Raw genomic sequence first — 8116 nt, 5'->3', positions numbered from 1 at the left:
TGATAATACCTGGGAAGAGTCAAAGAATTACAATATTCAATCACATGAAAGGCTTTTTAAAGAATAAAAGAAAAAAGGAAGGAAGGAAGGAAGGAAGGAAGGAAGGAAGGAAGGAAGGAAGGACAAGGTGACAAGGATGGAAATATAGAAGCCAGGAAGATGAAGCTTGGCAGCCAGCATTATTGGAAAGAAAATACCCATAAACACACCAGTGGCCTCTCCAAACCTACCCCACCCCCACCCATCCAGGCTAATTTGGGAGGAGGCAGTGCAATAATGCATCTGGCTGCTGGGGCAGTACAGGGACTTGAGGAGCTTTTTAAAGGCTCAAATTCCCATCACGTATGGGGATGGAGCCCTGGGACTTAGGCAACCTGGTCACAGAGGAGACACATACCTCTCTGGGGAATAGAGGACTTTTTTTTTTTGCCACAAAGCAGAGATCTGGGAGGCCTGGACAAGCCACACTTGTGTGACACCTACCAGAAAACAAAAGAAAAACCTCTTCTTATCAACCTGCTAAAAAGAAATCACTCCTAATAATACTTATTTTAAAAAAGAGAGTATATTTCACAAATGATGAATAAATAATCCATCAAGTACCAAGAACAACCAAGGTGACAAGGCATCTCAAAAAGTAAATTTAAAAATATAGAAATATACTATTTAAATGACAGAGAATTCAAAATTGCAGTTCTGAAAAAACCAAAGGAAATGCAAGAAAATTCTTATTGACAGTTTAGTGAACTCAGAAACAAAATTAATGGACAACAGAAATACTTTACCAAAAAGATTGAAACTCTAGAACAAGCAAACAACAAACAAACAAATAGAACTTCTGGAAGTGAAGAACTCAATAAGAGATGAAGAATGAAATAGCAAGCTTAGAAAATAGAACTGACCAGTTGAAGGAAACAATTAGTGATATCGAAGACAGAAATCTGCAAATGATGCATATGGAAGAAGAAAGAGACTTGAGAGTAAAAAAAAAAAAAAAAAAAAAAACAAATGACAGAGCTCTATAAGAACTATCTGAAACCATCAGAGAAAGCATTATAAGAATAATAAATATGCCAGAAGGAGAAGAGAGGAATAAGAGGACAGAGAGCCTATTCAAACAAATAGTCAACAAGAATTTCCTAAACCAATTTAAAAAACTGGATCCTCGAATCCAAGAAGCAAACAGAACACCTAATTATCTCAATCCAAAAAGGCTGTCTCCAAGATACATTATATAAAGAATTCTTAAGGCAGCCATGGAAAAGAAGACAGTAATCTATAAAGAAAAACTCATTAGATTATTATAGGAATTTTAGCAAAAACATTACAAGCTAGGAAGTAGCACCAAATATTCAAACTATTGAAAGAGAAGAATTACCAGTCAAGAATATATATCCAGCAAAGTTCTCCTTTAGATATAAAGGAGAAATAAAGACTTTTTTGGACTTATGAAAGCTAAGGAATTTTCCACCATAACGACTACATTATAGAAAATACTGAAGGAGGTTATTCTACCATAAACAAAAAGACCGAAAAATACACAACCATGAGTAAGATGATTAAGTGACAGATAGAAAAGGGAAATTGCAAACTTATCAAGAACAGGATATTATAAACTTAAATGTTACATAATGGTTAAAGGAGATAAAAACATTTTAAAAGGAGAAAGAGGCAATAGCTATTGCAATTCAGAAATAAACTCACAAATAGGAATAAATTGAAAATTGAGACAACAAAAGCAGAAGAGGAGAGAGTATAAAGGTCTCAATTTGCAAAAGGGAATAGAGATAAGATGAAGACAGAAGAAAAAGAACTACTGTGTACATGGAACTTTCTTTTATATAAACAATGGTAACTACACACAAAAAAATTCAGAACTGAGACAAATAACAAAAAAAAAAAGACATAACGAAAAAATAATCATAGAATGCCACTAAACTAAAATAACAGACAGAAACACAAGGGCAAAGAAACAATGGAGACACTGAGCTACCAGAAAACAAAAGTAAAATGGCTATAGGGAAACTTCATATATCAATATCATTGAAAATGTAAATAGACTGAACTTACCTATAACAAAAGGCACAGTGTAGCAGACTGGATCAAAAAATAAAACTCAACCATATGCTGCCTTCATAAGACACATCTCAGCTATGAGGACAAATATAGACTTACAATGAAAGGGTGACAAATGATACTCTAAGCAAATGTATCCAAAGCAAAGCAGGTGTAGCTGTACTTATATCTGATGAAATAGACTTCAAGATAAAAAAGATAATGAGAGAAAAAGATGGACACTTTATAATGATGAAGGGGACAATATATCAAGAAGACATAACGCTTATCAATATATTTGCTCTCAATCAGAGAGAACCAAATTATACAAAGCAAATACTAACAGAAATAAAGGAAGAAACTGACAAAAGTACACTTATAGTAGGGGATCTAAATATCCCACTGACAGCTATGGATAGATCATCCAAACAGAAAATTAATACAGAAATATCAATCTTAAGTGACACATTAGACCAATTGGACATAACTTTTACCGAACCTTTTATCCCATAACATCAGATCATACATTCTTCTCTAGTGCACATTCTCAAGGATAGACCATATGCCGGAACACAATACTAGCCTCAATAAATTTAAGAAGAATAAAATCATACCAAGCATATTCTTTGACCATGATGCTTTGAAACTGGAGATCAACTGCAAAAAGAAAGCAGAAAAAAAAAACTCCACAAATATGTGGAGATTAAACAACATGCTAATAAAGAATGACAGGGTCTGAGAAGAAAATAGAGATCAAGAGATACATAGAAACAAATGAGAATGAAAATACAACATATTAAAACATTTGAGATACAGCAAGAGAGGTAATAAGAGGAAAGTTCATATCATTACAAGCCTATTTCAAGAAACAAGAAAGATCCCAAATAAACAAGCTAACATTTCATGTTAAAAACTAGAATAAAAAGAACAAATGGAGCTCAAACTCAGAAAAATGAAGGAAATAATAAAAATTAGAACAGAATTCAATGAAATTGAGAACAAAAAGACAATAGAAAAAATGAATGCGACCAAGACCTGGGTTTTTAAAAAGATCAATAAAATTGGCAAACCTCTAGCTAGACTCACTAAGGAAAAAAGAAAAAGGACGCAAATAAACAAAATCAGAAATAAAAGAGATATTACAACAGATACCACAGAAATACAGAGGATTGTATAAGAATTCTACAAAAGATTATATGCCACCAAATTCAATAGCCTAGAAGAAGTAAAAAAGTTCTTAGAAATATAAAACCTTTCTAGAATGAATCACAAAGAACTGGAAAGTTGAGATAGATGAATCAACAGTATAGAAACTGAAGCAATCATAAAAATCCTCCCAAAAAGTAAAAGTCCAGAACCAGATGGCTTCACTAGTGAATTCTACCATTCAAAGATGACTTAATACCTGTTCTCAAACTTTTCCAAAATATTGAAGAAGAGGCAATACTTTCTAACTCATTTTATGAGACCAACATTACCCTGATATCAAAACCCAGTAAAGGTAACACATAAAAAAGAAAAACTATAGACCAATATATCCGATAAATGCAGATTCAAAAATTCTTAAAAAATATGTTAAATACTACACATTAAGAAGATTATACATCATGATCAAATAGGGTTAATTCCAAGAGCACAAAGATGGTTCAACACATGTAAATTGATTAATGTGAAACACTATATAAACAAAATAAAGGATAAGAATTATATGATCATATTAATAGATTCAGAGAAAGCATTTCTCAAGATACAGCATCCATTTATGATTAAAACACATAATAAAATGAGTGTAAAAGAAAATTACCTTGACATAATAAAGGTCACATATGACAAACTCTCAGCTAATATCATGCTTAATGGTGAAAAACTAAAAACGTTTCCTCTAAGATCAGAAACAAGACACGGCTGTCTGCTATCCCCACTTTTATTCTATATAATATTAAAAGTTCTAGCTAGAGCAATCAAGCAAGAGAAAGAAATAAAAGCCAACCAATTTAAAAACGAAGTCAAATTTTACTTTTTACAGATGACATGATTCTCTATAGAGTAACCTTTAAAAAATGCCATTGGGATTTTGATGGGAATTGCATTAAATCTGTATTTTGCTTTGGGTAATAAGGTCATTTTAACTATGTTGATTCTTGCTATCTATGACCACAAAATATCTTTCTATTTCTTTGTCTTCTTTAATTTCTTTTAATAATGTCTTATAGCTTTCAGTGTATAGGTCTTTCACATGTTTCATTAAGTTTACTCATGTATTTTATTATTTTTGTTGCAAAATAATTTTGTGGCAAAATAATTTTTTTAAATTTCTTTTTCTGAAAATCATTGTTAGTGTATAGGAATGCTATGGATTTTTCTACATTGAATTTGTATTCTGAATCTTTACTGTATTCATTTATTGTTCCTAATAGGTTTTTAGGTGAGACTATAGGTTACCCTATAAAGAATCACAAAGCATGCTGAATAGCCAAAGTAATTCTGATAAAAAGAACAAGGCCAGAAGTATTACTCTGCCTGACTTCAAAAGATACTACAAAGTGACAATAATCAAGACAACATGGTATTGGCAGGAAAACAGACACACAGATCAAAGGAACAGAATTGAGAGCCCAGAAACAAACTCCCATACATAAAGGCAAATAATTGTTGACAAAAGAGCCAAAAACCTACAATGAAGAAAGAAAAACCTCTTTAATAATGGTGTTGGGAAAATTGGAAACCACATGTAAAAGAATAAAACTAGACTGCTATCTATTACTATAAACTGAAATTAACTCAAAATGGAACAAAGACCAAACTATAAGACCTGAAACAATAAATTGCATAAAAAATAGGTACTAAACTCAGACGCTGGATTTAGAGAGGATTTTATTAATTTGCCCTCAAAGGCAAGAGAAGTAAAAGAGAAAAAATATGACTATATCAAATTATAAAACTTCTGCATAGTAAAAGAAACCATCAACAAAACAAAGAGGCAATGAACTGAATGAGAAAAGATATTTGCAAACAATGTCTCTGATAAGTGGCTAATATCCAAAACATACAAAGAATTCATACAACTCAATAACAAAGTAACAATCCAATGAAAAAATGGGCAGAGGATCTACTTCTCCAAGAAGACATACAAATAGCCAACAGACATGTAGAAAAGATGCTAAACTTCACTAGCTATTAGGAAAATGCAAAAAAAAAAAACAAACCCAAATATATGTAACACTTCACACCTGTAAGAATGGCTATCATCAATAAGACAAGTAATAACAAGGGTTGGAGAGGCTGTGGGGAAAAAGGAATTCTCGTACACTGTTAGTAGGAATATAAATTGGTACGACCACCAATTTCTCAATAAATTAAGATTAACATATATTCCAGCCATCCTTCTTCTGGGTATCTATCCCAAAATTTTGAAAATATATATCTGTAAAGATACATGCACCCTGACATTCATTGCAGCATTATTCATAGTGGCCAAGACATGGAAACAATCAAAGTGTTCTTTGATAAAGAGTTGCGATACATATATACAATGGAATATTACTGAAGCCTAAAAGAAAATGAAATACTGCCATTTGCAACAGTATGGATGGATCTTGAGATAATCATGCTAATAAGAATAAGTTGGTCATAAAAAGTTGAGAACAATATGATTTCACTCATATGTGATATAAAACTGAAAGCAGCAAACGAATAAGACAAACAAACAAAAACTCATAGACACAGACAACAGTTTAGTGATTACCAGAGGGAAAGTGGGGAAGGGTATAGCTGAAGGTAAAGGGGTTCAAATATACGGTGAAAGAAGATTTGACTTTGGGCGGTGAACACACAATACAATATATATGAATTATTGATGAATTATTGAATTGTACACTTGAAATCTATATAATTGTATTAGCCACTGTCACCTCAAAATTGTAATATAAAAAAAACATACTAAAAAATAAAATAAAATAAAAATAAGTAAATATGCAATCAAGTCCATCTTATATTCAATGTTTGGACTCATTTCATTTTATATTAATTTTACTTGGTCTAAGTGTGTGTTTGAGTATACATGATAGTCATTTATTATATAATCTCTCTGTTGTTTACTTTTAACTATTTTTGATAATTAGAAAGACTTGTATTTTTGATCTAGGCTGACCATTACTCATCCATTTAATATTCTTAGTCTTTTTTCACTTCGTGCAATGTTTATTGGTTTTCACCTATTGTATAATAAATTTAGCTTGTAATAACTTTCTCTTTTTCTTATTCCTCTTTTTTACCATTTATTTTTTATTAATTGTTTTATATTTCCAAGTTATTATTTTTATACTCTTGAATATATTTAGGCCTTTACAATTTTGCTTGAAAGTTTTCAATGATTTTCTTTGATTCCCTCTTCTGACCTATAAGATCATCCAATCTGTTGGTTCTCTCTAATGTACTCTTCAGCTCAGATATTATATCCTTCATTTCCAGTTGGTTTCTTTTTATGTTTTCTATCTCTTTGTTAAAGTTCTCACTGAGTTCATCTACTCTTCTCTTAAGTTCTTTAAGCATCCTGATAACCCATGTTTTGAACCTGGTAGATCACTTGTCTTCATGTTGTTTAGTTCTTTTTCTGGAGCTTTGTCTGTTCTTTCATCTGGGACATGTTTCTTTGTCTCCCCATTTTGGTTGCCTCCCTGTGTTTGTTTCTATGTATTAGGTAGAACTGCTATGTCTCCTGGTCTTGGTTAAGTGGCCTTATGTAGTAGGTGTCCTGTGTAATCCAGTAGCATATATTTTTTTCTGTTCATGTGAGTCAGATGCTCCAGGTGTGTCTTTGTCTGCGTTGTGTGTGCACCTCCCTCCCTGTTTAGTTAAGCCTTGATTGCTATTGGCACATCCATGGAAGGGATTGATTCTCAGGCTAATTGGTTGTGAGGATTGGCCATGACTACAGTGGAGGACCTGTTGTGCAGGGACTGAACTTATGGAGTAGGATTTTCCTTTAGCAGGCTCTGGTGCCTGCCCAGTCTGCCCTTTGGTGTAGCCTCCTCAGATGCAGCCCTGGGTAGTGCTCCAGCTCTGGTGTGGTCGAAGCAGGCTAATAGAAGGGCCCAGTTACATGCTAAGTTCAGCAGCAGCCTGTGTACTTCCAGGGCCACCTGATAAGAGTCACCAATTAATTCTCAGATGGCTGTCACCCGTGCTGGACTTAGAGGTGCCTCAAGAGGCCAAGCCAGGAACTGAGGTCAGATGCTGCTAGTACTGGATTTGGGACTGTTCAGCAAGAGATATGGAGCACACAGAGGCCAGATGCTGGTTCTTCAGGTTTTTGATCCTTTGAGAGAAGTTAGGAACGTCTGTAGCACCAACAAAGAAGATCTTTTGTCTGGAATAAACTGCTAGAGGCAGCTTGGGTGGGCCCACTAGTAGGGAAGGGTGGGGTCTCGGGAAATCACTTGGGTTGAACCACCTGTGTTGACTAGGTTGATGGAAACTCAGATATGAAGCTGCCTGTGTCTGCATGCTGGGAGTGAGAAGGGCTCAACAAAAGAATAATGGGTACTGCCAGCACTTCCGTCTAGGAGAAAGTTGCCCCTACAGCCCTCTCCCTGAAGCCAGACAACTCGTTTCCTTTCCATCTGTTCCTGTCACCTTCCAAGCAGCTGCACCAGCCCTGGAGCTCAGAAAAAGTGACTTCATCAGTGAGTAAGTCTGGCATGAGCACTTTAAGAGGAACCTCTGAGAATCTTAGTGCCTTCTGCCTCACTCAGTCACAATCTCTTGTTTTTCACAGCCAGAGTTGTAGGGACTTCTCTTCTTGGCTGAGGAGCACAGTCTGAAGCCACAATCCCTCACTCCTCTGGGGTAGAGGGCCTCTGCAGCCAAGCTATCCCTCCCTGTTCTTGACTGCCACACGAGGTTGTGGGACTGGCCCACTTCACATCTCTGTCCATTCTACCAGTCTCACCGTGACCTCTTGTATACATATCCAGTTGTAGGACTTCTGTTCAGCCAGACTTCAGGCAACTCCCAGTGATGGTTGTTCTGTAATTTCTTTACAATTTTGATGTGATTGTGA

Source organism: Pteropus alecto, unplaced genomic scaffold, assembly GCF_000325575.1.
Source record: "Pteropus alecto unplaced genomic scaffold, ASM32557v1 scaffold615, whole genome shotgun sequence".
NCBI lineage: Eukaryota > Metazoa > Chordata > Mammalia > Chiroptera > Pteropodidae > Pteropus > Pteropus alecto.
The sequence above is the reverse complement of the archived record's forward strand: the minus strand, read 5'-3'. Positions refer to the sequence as shown.